Consider the following 16,100-nt stretch of genomic DNA (forward strand, 5'->3'; position numbering starts at 1 on the left):
ACTTCACACATGTCAGAAATGTACACAGGGGGCTGGCCATAGGGTAAGGAGAGTGTGTGGGTGAGACACAGAGCCCTGGGGGGCCTGTGGGCCAGTGAGGCGTTCCCAGTGGTCAGAGCTGGGCTTCTTGATGGAATCTGAGACACAGTTAGGATCTGTGTTCCTTTAATGCCCCAAGAGTACTCTTCAGCCTCTCCCCACCCCCCTGCCCCAGTCACATAGCTCACAATTCAGTCCTCTGAATGTGGTGAGAGAGAAATGCGCCCCTTCGGCAGCATCCCACACAGAGAAACTCGAGTGCTCACTCTCATTCTCTCTCTTTCCCCCACAGGGTAAAACATAGGCAGAGAAAGATCTTTTTTGGCCCTCAGCTGGGCCACTTTAAGGTAGAGGTGATACAAGCAAAGTCAAATTGTTCCTCTTATCAATTCAAATGTGGCCAAACTTGTTTTGTTTGTCTGATTTTTTTTTTTTTTTTTTCTCTCCAGTGGAGTGCTGGAACTTTTCCTCTGGAAACGTAGAGGTCCACAAAGGTTCTCTCACCTAGGAGTGATTGTCTTAGTCAGTGTTCTCTAGAAAGCACAGCAGCCAAGGGGAATTAGAGGTGGTTCATAGACCACTGGAGGGTCCACAGCTGGGACCAAGGCTTCTCTGCCTATTACCTGGCATACAGGTGGGCTAGATGCCTCTTGGGTCCCTTGGTATATGGGGCTGGATCCCACAGCTCCCTCAAAGGCACTCTTGTCCATGGATGGATGCCAAATTTTTGTTGTTGGGGGAACAGGGCCAAAAACAAGGGATATCTTATGCTACCATGATGCTGATATCACTCCCTACACAGTATTTTTTAAAATTTTATTATCTCTTTAGCTTCAAAATTATAGACACCTCTCTGTGATGGTATTTTAAAAAGCTACTTAATGAAGTCTAATGACTTAATTGTATTCCATTCTTTTCATAATTTACTTATGTTTAAATTATTATAATGTATCTACAATTATATCATGTTAAATTATATTTATATTAATAATTTAAACAAACTATTCACAAACTTTTTAAATCTCTCCTGCCCATTCACAAACTTGTAAACAGAACTTTAATAGTGGTTAAAATGGATTTGTCATGATAATGAAACATGCTAAAAAGAAAAAAACTGTATATATTCTGTATAACTTCTAATCGTTTTACATTTTTTAAGCATCTAGCAAAACTTTCATATTATTATGGGTACATGTGAATTTTCATCTTTAGCATTTAACAGTTAGTTTGTTCTTATTGCTAGTTATATATTGTGTAAAGAAGTTTTATTTTTTTAATTTTTTTTTAATTTTTTTTTTAATGTTTATTTATTTTTGAGACAGAGACAGAGCATGAACGGGGGAGGGGCAGAGAGAGAGGGAGACACAGAATCTGAAACAGGCTCCAGGCTCTGAGCTGTCAGCACAGAGCCCGACGCGGGGCTCGAACTCACGGACCGTGAGATCATGACCTGAGCCAAAGTCGGATGCTTAACCAACCGAGCCACCCAGGCGCCCCAAGAAGTTTTATTTTTGAGTGAGGGGCCAGAAACTGTTGTATGCAGTTTGTTTACTATCTTATCCCCAGTTGTAATAATTCTCTGGCTTACAGAACACAACTTTATTCGCTGTAAAAGTTAAATATGTAAAAACTGATTTATGTAATCTTGTTTCATAAATGGGGAGACAGGCACTAAGAACAAAAAACTAAGTCTAAAATATTTTAAACATTTGGGATCAAGTGATTAGCTTTAGCCGACAATTACAGAACTTTGGGGGTGGGGGAAATATTGTAATATCTGAATAGTTTTTTTTTTTTTAAGTCACATGTATGAATAAGTATTTGTTTAGAGATTTGCAATATGTAGTTTAGTTTTACAATATTATCATCTGGTCCTCAAGACAACCCCATTTGTGGTGGGGGAAGGTGGGGAGGCTATTACTATCTAAAACAATAGAAACAAACTGATAGGGTCGAGATTTCCAACATCAGAGCCAAAATCTAAGTCTTCTGCTTCTCTCCATATCACTACTCTGTACAATAGATTGTTTCATACATTCACATACAACAATATTTCTCAGGCCTGTAGAATGAAAGAGTGCTATGTGAATTGTGTTGAGCTTAGGGCAAGATACTCAATAATAAACTTAGACAAGCAGGCTTACAAGATCTTGTCCATTTTTGCTAAAACCAGCACTCCATGATGCTTTATATAACTTTGAAGTGTTTGGACCAAATGGATGTGGTCCTGTGGCGACTCAGGGTGGATCATAAAGATAACTTTGGTCAAACTTAAATGGCTTCTTTGCTGTCCTTTCCCCTGGGCCCACATTCATGTGTAACTGATAAGAGGGAAAGAATGGCAGGTTTAGACAAATGCCTGTTAGGAAAGTGTAAGCACCAAAAGAAGAGTGTTTGCCTCAATACTGAGTGGAGACTAAGACTTCTCAAGGCAATGTAGCCTCCAAGTTGATGCAGATCTTTCGGCCTGTGGGACAAAAGAGTATTATTAGTCAGCTAGGACCACCATAATAAAATACTACAGATTTGGTGGCTTCCACAACAGAAACCTATTTACTCCCATTCTGGAGACTAGAAGTCCAAGGTCAAGGTGCAGACAGATTTGATTTCTCCTAAAGCATCTTTCCTTGGCTTCCAAATGGCTGCCCTCGCATTGCCTCTTCACAAGGCTGTCCTGGGAAGCCCCTGGTGTCAGCCCCTGCTGTCTTTCCTAATCTGTTTTTATGAGGAAATCACTCAGATTAGACTAGGGCCCACTCCCCTGCCCTCATTTTAACTTAATTACCTTTTTAAAGGCCCTATCTTCAAATATGGTCACATTCTGAGATAGTAGGGGTTAGGGCTTCCCCATGAATTTGAGACGATAGAGTTGATCCTATAACTGAATCCGAAGATAGAAAAACTTCCAGGAGGTAGACACAGTGAGTATACACACCGAGCCCTTGGTCCTGGAGTGTTCCCTACCTGGACACAATGGTAGGGAAGAAGTGGATTGGGGATCCCTTAGCCCTCACTACAAACTAGCTTTCTCAGCCTTTTTGTTTCTTCTGTTAACCCAGTGGACATAAAGACATAGGGTGTGATCAGCCAGGCCTGCTGCTGTGCCTCTCAGGGAAATCTGTATATGCTTTCAAGGACCTCTTCAACGACCTTTCTCTCCTCTCCTGTAAACCCACCTAGTAACAGAAACGATCAGATCCTTAGGTCAAACCCTCCCTGGTGTGGTCTTCAGAAGCCTTGAAATCAGGTTAAGATAGTCCATAATCACTGTCAGTGCTATATCACAACAGGGCCAAATCCAATTCATTCCATTTCCCCTCTCAAATAAAGCTCCCACAATCTTGCCCATCCACACTCAGGAAAGCTTATAAAAACTACACTAGATATTATCAGAATTCAAATAAGACATTTCCAACATTTGAAATGCTCAACTTCTGTCTGAATGTGATTTCATGTAATAAAATGAGAACATTCTCATTATGCTCAGAGAGAAATGAATGCTTCAACACGTCTTGATTCCACAGGAAAATAAAATCCACAAAATCTATACCAAATGTCTGTCTGCTGCCTTTTTCCCCTAAATTTTCTCTATATCATCCAGGAGGGCTTGGGGGAGGGGGTACTTCCCAGTTGGGGGCCCTTCCAATGTTGGTTGATTCCAAAGCCCTTCCCCATGTGTCCCCCTTTCTAGCGTTCAGAATAATCTACAAATATTAAATTGTGCCCCCACAAAAGAAAATACAGTACACATCAGGATCTAATGTGACCACAACAACTAATTACTATAAAAACCTAAATCTCCTTAGGCAATAGTGTTTTTAAAACTCAGCCCTGTCATTGTGGTACTTAGAATTCACAGTCCCCGGTGTTATGAAGTAAATTATATGTAAATATAAGTAAATGATATTTTTTATGTAAATGAAAAACAAGTTTTCCAAATGTTGATTTATCAAAGCTTGGTGAAGGCCTAAAATATGTCTTTTTTTTCCCCTTTTTTTGCTTTGCATCTCTTATAATGCTGGCTGGCAGTATGGGCAAAAGATGCTGGATGAATGATGACTTTATAATAAATGGGCAGAGACTTGAGTCATGATAAAAAAAAGAAAGTGAGAAGGAAGAAATTAAATTACAAGATGAATGTCTTGATTCTGCTTGAAAATGTAAATATGGTTTTTTTTCTGTGGGGTTCTCTAAACAGTAAATGATCCATTCACTGATGCCAGTCAGTGACCTGATCTTCTACGAAGCTGACACTTTGTTTAATTCACCTTATAATGCAAGCACACAGAAAGGTGTAGAGCTTAGTCTGGATGAGGTGTCCTGGAGTAGGCTGGGGGTATGTGGGCCGCACCTAGAACAATGGAGAACTGTAGCCTGATACCTAGGCAAGGGCGATCTTAGAAGGAAGAGGGTCAAGTTAAAGTGTTACATAGAAGTTAATCTTAAATCATGGTGTAGACGCAGAGACTAGGAAACAAGGAGAGAATAGGAGAGAAGATGAGAGATGACAGAACACAGGATGATAGGAGGTAGACTGGTAGAGCCTGGACAAACTCCTAGGGGCAGGATTATTCAAAGGCATGATCCCTTTATAGTAAGGGCCCCAAGCCTTTCAGCGGTGAAGGAGTAAATAAGAACTCTAAGTTAGTAGAACAAACAGTTTTTTAATGTTTCTGGTCTGTGATGTAAATGCTAACATTTTATCTCTTTTTCTAATATAGTTTAGAAAAGTGTTTACCTTGGGTATTTTTCATCATGATTGGATTCCGTTTCTTTCTGGTATTACCACCATCTGTTTTCATGTAATTAGAGAATTGGACTTAACTTGAAGGAGTTTATTATTCATTCACCACCATAACTGCAATTGGTTTTGGAGACTATACAGTAGGTGAGGCTTAATAATTTTGAAATAAGGTTAGCTATCATAGAAACAGATTGAAACAGGATGTAAAATAAATGATCAAAGGGAAATTTTAACAGATTTCTTTAAGAGAGAAGATAGAGGTCAACCCCTTTTACATAAATGATCTTCATTGTATAAATAAACTCACCCTGTCCAGCTCCCTCTCTCCGCACACCACAGTGATCACTGACCATGGGAATAAGATACAGAGTAATTCCTGTAAACTAAGTATCTCTGCTTGATCACACATAAGCAAAAGACATATATAATCAAAACACCAGGCTTAAGTGATTAACCCTATAGCATGTACCTTATATAAATTTTTCAGAAAGCATTTCAGATTGCTTCCTAAAATAAAGGGGGGAAAGGAAATGGATAGATCCATACAGACCCTAAATGTTTTCATAAATAGCTGAGTCAAGATTAAATAGCGCATAAGTCCTTTTGGATATAGATTTGTAAGCTAGTACTTTAATAACTCCATTTCATTCTCTGGTTTCCATCGATTTCTGATAAGTCAACTGTTAGTTTTATTGTTGGTCCTTTGAGGTCCAGAGCCGTCCCCTTGCACCTCATACTTCCCCAGCACCACACCTGCTTTTAAGCTTTTCTCTTTGTCTTTGATTTTCAGCAATTTATTATCTACTTCAATGTGGTTTACTTTGTATTTATTTTGCTTGGGGATCACACAGATTATTGAATTGAGGAATTGATATTTTTCATCTGTTTTGAAAATTCTCAGCTACTATCTGTTCAAATATTGAGTATTCCTTGTTGTCTGGGACACTAATTACATGAATGTAAGACCTCCTCACTGGGTTTCACATGTTCTGATGTACTTTCTGTGTTTTCCTTTTTTTTTTTTTCTTTTGTCTTCTCTTAAGATATTTTTTGTTAACCTTCTAGTTTACTAATTCTAATTTCTATATGTAATGTGCTTTTAAATCCATTTATTGAGTTCTTAGTATCATATTTTTTTTTTTTAGTTCTAAATTGTGCTTTTGTTCTCCCACCCTTTCGGTGTATTTGAATTCTCCGGTGAAATTCTTCATCTTTCCATCTATTTTTCCATATTATCTTATATTTAAGAATATATAATCATGGTTATTGTCAAGTTCTTATCTACTAATTTCAATATCTGGAACACCTGTAGGCCTATTGAATAGTCTTTTTTTCTTCTGATTTTTGGCCATATTGCCCTGTCTCTTGGCATGCCTGCTAATTTCTGGTGGGAGGCTGTACATTGCATATTTTAAAAATTGTAGTTGCTTCAGGTAATGTTATCTTCCTGTGGAGAGGTTTTACTGTTTCCTCTGTTAAACATATAGAGATATAGGAGTGTGGGAGGATAATTGAACACTTTAATTCAGTCAAGGAATGATCTGATTTGAGACTAGATTGAAAATTTGGTAAGGCTGGGGCACCTGGGTGGCGCAGTCGGTTAAGCGTCCGACTTCAGCTCAGGTCACGATCTTGCGGTCCGTGAGTTCGAGCCCCGCATCAGGCTCTGGGCTGATGGCTCAGAGCGGAGCCGGCTTCCGATTCTGTGTCTCCTTCTCTCTCTGCCCCTCCCCCCTTCATGCTCTGTCTCTCTCTGTTTCAAAAATAAATAAACATTAAAAAAAATTTTAAAAAATAAAAAAATAAAAAAATAAAAAAGAAAATCTGGTAAGGCTTAGTCTCCTTTTGGTTTCTTCTTATTCCCAAATCATAGTTCTTCATGACCTTCAAATGAAAGCCTGTTGTGTTCAGAGGGTCATTCCCTTAGGTTGATCTTGAGGCTAATTCTTTTGTTTCCTGATGCTTGGATCTACTGGAAATTCTGTTTTGCTTTTTAAGGTCTTTGGCTTAACTTTTTAGCCTTCAACCTCATGCAGCTTCAGAATATGGCAGTATATTGGAGGGGAAAATGAACTGTAGATTTCAAACCCTTAAATCTGCAACTTTGTCAATCTAGCCATGTAGGACTACCAAAAGCTCTGCTGATGTCCCTGTTCCTCAGTCATGTCTTTCTTCTTAGATAAAGCCCAGATCCATAACCTCTTGCCTGTGCCCAGAATTAGCAAAAATGCCAAGGGAAAAAACAGTTGCAGATTTTCTGCCTTATTTTCCTTACCTGGTATCTTAATCTTTTTAGTCTTTATTACTTTAGCAACTCTTTAGTGCCTTTAAACGTACAATCTTTTAAAATTTATCTGATTTCTCTAGTTCTCATCTGGAGCATTGTTCTATCACTAGCTACTCCATTCTACCCAGAAATGAAAGAGTCCCCATAATATTTATTTTTAATCTAAATAGGACTAAAAATTAAATCATGAATAACATCTAGGTTGATAACTTTATAAAAATAAACATTTTGAGGCTACACCTAAAACTGTAAGAACTATTTTTTAAATGTTTATTTATTTTGAGAAAGAGAGAGCATGCACAAGCAGGGGAGAGGCAGAGCGAGAGCGAGAGCGAGAGAGAGAGAGAGAGAGAGAGAGAGAATCCCAAGCAGATTCCATGCTCGGTCCAGAGCCCAAAATGGGGCGTGATCCCATGACCATGAGATCATGACCTGAGCCGATATCAAGATTCAGATGCTCAACTGACTGAGCCACCCTGGCAGCCCTCTAAGAACTATTTTTAAATTTTTTTTTTCAACGTTATTTATTTTTGGGACAGAGAGAGACAGCATGAACGGGGGAGGGGCAGAGAGAGAGGGAGACACAAAATCGGAAACAGGCTCCAGGCTCTGAGCCATCAGCCCAGAGCCTGACGCGGGGCTCGAACTCACGGACCGCGAGATTGTGACCTGGCTGAAGTCGGACACTTAACCGACTGCGCCACCCAGGCCCCCTCTAAGAACTATTTTTAAATATCACTCAGAAAAGTCTGTTACATTTTTCCCAGAGCAGAGATAGTTGGTACTTTCTAGGCATTCCCATAGAAATTTTCTACTAATTTTATTCTAGAATTTTTCATCTTATATTATGTAGCTTACTACCCATTTTTCTAATCATATTCTCTTATCATAAAAAGAATAATAATTCAGGGCGCCTGGGTGGCTCAGTCGGTTGAGCGTCCAACTTCGGCTGAGGTCATGATCTCGCGGTTGATGAGTTCAAGCCCCGCGTCGGGCTCTGTGCTGATGACTCTGTGCTGATGGCTCAGAGCCTGGAGTTTGCCACAGATTCTGTCTCCCTCTCTCTCTCTGCCCCTTCCCCGCTCATGCTCTGTCTCTCTCTGTCTCAAAAATAAATAAACATTAAAATTTTTTTTAAAAGAATAATAATTCTATCAGCTCCTATCAATATGTTACCTGAATTCTCTACATCTAAAAAAAATCTTCACCCACTTGACATAATTAGTATGTATAATTCTGTATCCTTTTATGTAGATCAGGATTTCCCTAAGTCATTAAAAAGTCTTCATAAATGGAAATACCTGCTATTTTAAATAAAATTTAATATTTCACTTACAGCTGATTTTAAAGTTCTTGTCAGCTATTTCAACATTTTCTATCATTTCTGAGTTTATTTCTATTGATTGATTTTTTTTCCTCCTGGATAAGGATATTTTCCTGCTTCTTCGCATGGCTGGTGAGATTATTTCTGATTCAAATATTGACTTTGTTTCATGTTGCTTTTACCACACCACCGGGAGCTGCCAAAACCAATCCTCTAGTGTTCTAGAATCGGAAAATACCTTCAAAGAAAAAATGGCTTAGGTACTTTGGTATTCATAACGTGGCCCAGTATTTCCCTAAACTTTTATGTTTTCTGATGACTTTAACATTTTAAAATATGTAATCAAATGTTTTCATTTGTCTTTAGTGTAGAAAGTTGGTCTAAATATCCTTGGTTGCCAATACCATAAATGGAAGTTTCTTTAAATATGCTTTCTTTTGAAATTGAGATGTAACTTAACTATGGTAAAATACAGATATAAGTATTCAGTTCAGTGACATTTGGTTAGCATATGCCTCGGTACAACCGCTCAGAAAACAGTATATAGAATATCTCAGTGTTGTGATCGCTCTGGAGAGGCAGAATAGACCTTGTAACAAAAGTTGGTTTAGATGTTGAGATGATGCCACACACATACCCCAGGAGTATATGGGGAGTAGTGGTAGACTGTTGTATATAGAGTAATGTGTAATACAGTTGACCGTCGAACAACATGGGGGCTAGGGGCACTGACCCCTGCACAATCAAAAAATGCATGTACAATTTTGGACTCCTCCAAAACTTAACTACTAATAGCCTACTGTTGACTGATGGCTTTACCAATAACATCAACGGTTGATTAACACATATTTTGTATGTCCTATCTATTATACATCGTATTCTTACAATAAAGTAAGCTAGAGAACAGAACATTTATTAACATCGTAAGGAAGAGAAACACATTTACAGTACTGTACTGTGTTTATTTTTTAAGAAGCTGGGTATAAGTGGACCCATGCAGCTCAAATCCATGTTGTTCAAGGGTTAGCTGTAGTGGTATAAAGTCATCACACATGATGAAGCTTTTTGGGTAGAGCAGGACAACTCTCAAGCAGGTCTACAAATTGCCCGAGAGAGCAAGAAAGAGTGGCTGGCTTTGGCTTTTACCGTGATGAGGGCGTGGGGAAGGGATGAACCCCCCCCCCCCCGAGTGGGCCAGTGTCAGTGTGGTTGAACTTCCCACCATCAGCAAGGGAGGGAACATGAGGGCTTTCTTGTAAGTTTGCCCAGATGTGAACCAAGACAGAAAGAAGGAGAGATGAGGCTTGGAAACTGTCAGCAAATACCAAAAATGAAGCCAGATTTTGTCACATTCCGTCACCTCAACAGTATCATTATGATCCTTTACTATCAATTCCTGCAATGAATTCAGATTCCTGAACTGATCGAGGGGTTGGATATGACCCTAAGGTGGCAGTAGCATGCATGAGCTTTACTTGAGCTGCACTCTGACAGGTTTGCAGGTAGGGTAAATTCCTCACCACATGAAAGCATCTAGAGGCTACAACATGGAGGCCATTGCCCAGGACAGGAGAGAAAGGGAACTTCTGAGCAGAGGAGAATCAGGGGGTCTTGTGGATCTAGGCAGTGTTGCTCAGCAGCCTGGAGTTAGGGTCTCTGTGTGGGAGAGCTCTAAGAGCAGCAGTGGTTTGGAGGCTTTTATAGCTACTATGTTTATCTTATGGTTACCAGGTGCTGGGTACAGTTTCACAGGATGTGCAAAGCATGCAGGTGCTAAATGACTAAAAATTGGCTTAGTTAGGCTATTTTTAAAACAGTCAGGTGTAGAATAGTTCGAGTTAGTGCTTGTGGGCTTTTGAGCCAGTGGCCCGGCCTTCTGTGAATAAATAACATAGGGCTAATATACAAAAATTTTCTTTGGCTCATTTCTATAACACTTCCCTCTCATTCAAAGAAGCAACCACTTTCTGATTTCTGTCAGCGGAGTTATTTTGCATGTTTCAAATTTCAAATGAATAGTAGTATAGAGTATGCTTTTGTGCTTGTCTACTTTTGCTTGATGTGTTTTTGAGATTCATTCACACTTTTGCATTGTTAGTTCATTGTTTTTGTATTGCTGTATAGTATTACATTGCATGAATATACCACAATTTAAAAGATCTAGTCTCTGGTTGATGGACATTTGGGTTGTCTCCAATTTTTGGCTATTATAAATAAGGTTGCTACGAACATTTCATACAAGTTTTTGTGAATCTGTGTTTTAATTTTTTCTGAGTAATTAGGTAAGGGTGGAATTTTATCGGATCATAAGTTGATGTATATTAACTTTATAAAATAAAGCTAAAATCGTTCTTCAAAGGGGTTATATCATGTTACACTTTCATCAGCAATATATGAGAGTTCTAACTGTCCTACAAACTTACCAATATTTGGTATCGTTTGTTTTTTCTGAATTTGACCATTGCAATGGGTATGAAATTATATGTCATTGTGGGTTAGTTTGCATTTCCCTGGTGACAAATATGGCTGAGCACATTTTTATGTGCTTATTGGTCATTCACACATCTTGCAGTGTGAATTTTTTCCAACTATTTTATTGATCCTAGGTATTTCTTCTTTTAAATTTACAGATAGTAAAATTCACATTTTTATATGTAATTCAGTGAATTTTGAAAAACGCATGAAGTGCATGTAAGCACTACAAAGAGGATACAGATGGTTCAAATACCCCACCTGTAACACGTATGTGCACGCACACATACAAATTTCTCCTGTGCTAACCTTTTATAATCGAATCCCCTCCTTCTCATTAGTCCTTAGCAACTACTTATTTATTCTCAGAATGTTATTTAAATGGAATGATACAGAATGTTGAGTTGTTAGACTGGTTTCTTAGCATAATGTATAGGAGATTCATCCTTATTGTTGCATATATCAATAATTCTTTTTTTTTTTTTTTTCAATGCTGAGTAGTTTCCCTGGTATGGGATATACCATTTGTTTATTCAGTCCCTAGATGAGGGACAGTTGTGTTGTTTCCAGTTTGGTGCAATTATGAATAGCACTGCTATAGATATTTACATATAGTTTTTTTGCAACAAACTTAGGTTTCCATTTATGTTGAATAAACAGCCAGGGGTGAAACTTCTGGGTCATATGATAAATGTATCTGTATAAAAAAATTACCAGATTATTTTCTAAGTATCTGAACAACTTTAATTCCCAATAGCAATATAGGAGAATTTGTTATTGTTCAACCTTTGGATTATGCCTTTTCCCTCTCTCTCTCACTCTCTCTCTCTTTTAACTGTAACCATTTTAATGGATTCGTGGGGGATCTCTTTGTAGTTTCAGTTTGCAAGTCCTTAGTACCTAATGATATCGAATGTCTTTTCATGTGCTTATTTGAAATCTGCATTCTTCTCTTTTGAAATTTGTTCAAACCTTTTGTTTTCTTACTGAGTTTTAAGAATTCTTTGTATATTCTGGATACAAGTCCTTGGCTAGATATAGTATTTGAAAATATTTTTTAATATAATTTATTGTCAGGTTGGCTTCCATACAGCACCCAATATTTACTTCCAGTCTATAATTTGTCTTTTAGTTCTTTTATCAATCTCTTTTGCAGATCAAAAGCTTTTAATCTTAACTGAGAACAAACTGAGGGTTGATGGGGGGTGGGAGGGTGGGTGATGGGTATTGAGGAGGGCACCTTTTGGGATGAGCACTGGGTGTTGTATGGAAACAAATTTGACAATAAACTTCATATATTGAAATAAATAAATAAATAGATAGATAGATAGATAGATAGATAGATACCAAAAGGAAAAACAAAAGCTTTTAATATTAATCAAATATCACTTACCATTTCTGCCTGATGGACCATGCTTTTTATATCATAAGAACATCTTGCCTAGTCCCAGGTCCCAAAGATTTCAAACGGAGATCCTGGAGATTCTGTTCTTTTTTGTTAAGTTCTTTTTTTTTTTTTTCTCTTTGTCCTTAATGTTGAATAATATCTATTGAACGGTCTTCAGTTTCACTGATGATTTCCTTTGCTGTATCCACGATAAGCCCATCACATGATTTCTTCACTTCCTATTCTAGCATTTCTATTACTTTTACATTTCAATTATTTCTAGCATTTCCATTTACCTCTCATTAGTTTCTTTCTCTCTGCTGAAATTTCCCCAACTGTTATCCCCTATATGTTATCCGTTGTTTCTACTATATCCTTTATCATATTTGTGGGAATTATTTTAGATGCCTATCTGATCGTTCTAATACTTTGTCCATCTCTAAGACTGTTGACTGCATTTTCTCTGGAGCCTGTGTCACATTTTATTTCTTCTTTACATTTTTATTGTATGCCAGCCTCTGGTAGTAGAGACTGCAGAGAATAATGTTTACCTTCAGAAAAAGGCATACCCATACCCTTTCTTTTTCCAGGCCACTAGTATGGGGGGGGGGCGGTGTCGGGGTAAAACTATCGCATTTTTAGATAGTCTGGATCTGGGCTTTGTTGCATGAAGCATTGGCTAGATTTAGTCCACCACTGGCTTGTTAATATTTTGAGGCAAAAATGAAAACATACCCTTTGGCAAGGTTTGGTTACTGAATGCCGGTGAGACAATCACAGGATTGCATCTTTTTCTAGTTCACAGCCTGGTTACAGCCGTTTGCGTTGCTGGGTTGTTCTTGTTGTTCTCCAGCTTCTCTGCTGTCCCGGCTGCTGCCTTCGCTCAGTGAAACCTGGTGTGCTTCAGGCAGGTTCCCTCTGTTCTCCCGCCCCGCTTCCAGGCTTCGGCGGACAACCTCTCTTGTACTTGGAATACACCCACAGCGGGTATCACTCCACAGGAAAACAAGTCGCCACGCATAGCTTCTCTCCTAGGAACGGCTGTCACTTTCTAACGTTTGGTTCATTTAGGATTTTTTTTTCCATCTCCTCAGCTCTCTGATTTTTTTTTTAAAATAAAGTCTGATCTTGCAGTTTATCTGGTCTCTTTCTCTGTTAGTGTGGCGATGATCATCTCTTGTGATTTTCCACATACTAATGCAGAAATTCCTTACATTTGCTTTTTTTAGCTAGTAAACAATGCACTCAGATTATGTCAATAGATTGGACTCTCAGTCTTAGATATATTTTGCTTTTATTAGTGGGTGTGTCTGCGCATGCACACACATACACACGCACACATGTTTTGGGAGGCCGTATTTTGGAGAAGCTACATCAGGGACAGTTAACCAAATATCCTTTTAAATCAAAAGTGAGTGTAGCCTTCCAGTTGTCCTTATTCAGTTTACTCTCTGATAGTTATACTTCACCGATCTTAGCTGATTAACTTATGAAATTATAGGTAAATACTGAATAATTTAATGTCTGATAATTTAAAATATTTTCTGTTATTTTATGCTCTCATAAGCACAGTTAAATTGCATTCTTGTGATACATCACAATGTGTTTATTGGGTTATTGGTTTTTGGTTACTTCTCTTTGCCTTCAAAGTTCACACTCTTTTCACCGCGTCTCTTCAAACATGTAGATTGCAGTCATGAAAAACAAATGACAAGACCCAAAGGGAAGGTAAAAGTTACAGTATTGAAGTATTAGGATAATTGAATTATGAGTGATTTTCTTTTCCTTCTTCAGAGAGTTCCTCAGGATTTCTAATGACAAAGGCAATGAATTTCTAGAATTTTAAACTCAGAAGTACAGATAAGTGGCACAGTGAAATGAACCGTAATTTTGTTAATAAAATCTGAATCCAATTTTAAATGATTTTGTTACATACTTATCTTTTCCTTCCCTCATTTCAAAGGTTTCCTAGCAGTAACAATGGTAAATAAATTACTAACTGCAAAATATTATACTTATTATGGTATTCAATAGGATAATTTTCAAAGGGAAAGAGAATTTTTACCCTCTAGATGTGCTCTAAAAAGCAAGAGTCTGAATATGTGTAATTTATAGTCTTTCCTTGAAAGCAATGATAATTTTAGATATACCTTATTTTATTTTATTTTTAATGTTTATTTTTTTTAATTTTTTTTTTAACGTTTATTTATTTTTGAGACAGAGAGAGACAAAGCATGAACGGGGGAGGGTCAGAGAGAGGGAGACACAGAATCTGAAACAGGCTCCAGGCTCTGAGCTGTCAGCACGGAGCCCGACGCAGGGCTCAAACTCATGGACCATGAGATCATGACCTGAGCCGAAGTCGGCCGCTTAACCGACTGAGCCACCCAGGCGCCCCTGATGTTTATTTATTTTTGAGAGTGGGTGCATGCACACAAACAGAGGAGGGGCAAAGAGAGAGGGAGACACAGAATCCAAAGCAGGCTCCAGGCTCTGAGCTGTCAACACAGAGCCAGATGCGGGGCTCAAACCTGTGAACCATGAGATCATGACCTGAGCTGAAGTCAGATGCTTAACCGACTGAGGCACCCAGATATACGACTATGCCCCATATGCCCCTAGATATGCCTTATTTTAACTAATTTGTCCTCAGAATCAGATTCTAAAAGGAGGCATTTTTCTAGGTACTAATGAATAGAAAGAAAATATGGAGAAAAGTCACCATCTGAGTATTTGCATGTTATTTCCATCCTGTCTTTAGTTTCAAATCCTGTGAAAGAGAATAGGAACATCATTTATTCAATCTTATTATTAATTTGGAATCTCCAAGGTCTTGCCTTGATTGCTCTTCTGTTTAACTTAATAACCAATTGTTTTCAAGAAATGGAATCAAAGCTACATAAAGACACATCTGAGATAGAAGTTGGAGAAGGAAAAAGAAGTCAGGTGCTAGATATCAATATTTAGGAGGTTTCCTCCACCCAAACTGCAAAGGGTTTATATGGAACACATCCAAAAGTGTCAGAACAGGAAGAAGGAATAGTAAAACAACCAAGTGTTTCTCCCTAAACCTCTTGTGCACATTATATTTGCACAAAAAACATTTATTTATTTTAATTTTGTGTTGTCATTAAGAAAAATACCTTAAAAATATAATGCAAATCTCAGCTCTCCGTGTCAACTTTCCCCATATCTGCCTTACCCCACACTTGGACTCACACTGGCATTTGTATACAATAGAAGCTCATTCTGAAAGCCGGGTTTGCATTGTTTTTGTCCCCTCATGTATTTCAGTAAAGGTAGAAATACACACGTACAAAACTGTATAAGGCTCTTTTCATTGAGATCTGTTTCTTCACATATTATTTCTAATTATCAATCCATTGCCTCTTAAAATTTTGTGCATTAAACAAAAAGTATGTTAACCCTAAAGTTAGGGCATGAGAGATTTATTTCAGAAGGTATGATCCATAAATTGTAGCATTACCCTTTTTGGGAAAGTGAGGAAATTTAGTCTTTAACACTATAAAATATTGCTCACTGTGTTCCTTTAAAAAAATTTTTTTTTTATTTTTAAAAAAAATTTTTTTTTCAACGTTTATTTATTTTTGGGACAGAGAGAGACAGAGCATGAACGGGGGAGGGGCAGAGAGAGAGGGAGACACAGAATCAGAAACAGGCTCCAGGCTCTGAGCCATCAGCCCAGAGCCCGACGCGGGGCTCTAACTCACGGACCGCGAGATCGTGACCTGGCTGAAGTCGGAGCTTAACCGACTGCGCCACCCAGGCGCCCCCAAAAAATTTTTTTTAATGTTTATTCTTTGAGAGAGGGGAAGAGAGAGAGAGA

At 38.2% G+C, this 16,100-nt stretch overlaps 1 long non-coding RNA gene across 1 annotated transcript in view; it reads left to right on the top strand.

Moving 5' to 3' along the window:
- Positions 1–570: 570 nt before the first annotated feature.
- LOC111560884 overlaps positions 571–16,100 on the top strand; it is a 114,714-nt gene continuing 99,184 nt past the window's right edge. The window contains exon 1 of the long non-coding RNA XR_006599655.1: positions 571–673. This is a non-coding gene — a long non-coding RNA (uncharacterized LOC111560884). The remainder of the gene's footprint in view (positions 674–16,100) is intronic.

This window comes from Felis catus, chromosome B3 (assembly GCF_018350175.1).
Source record: "Felis catus isolate Fca126 chromosome B3, F.catus_Fca126_mat1.0, whole genome shotgun sequence".
Lineage (NCBI taxonomy): Eukaryota > Metazoa > Chordata > Mammalia > Carnivora > Felidae > Felis > Felis catus.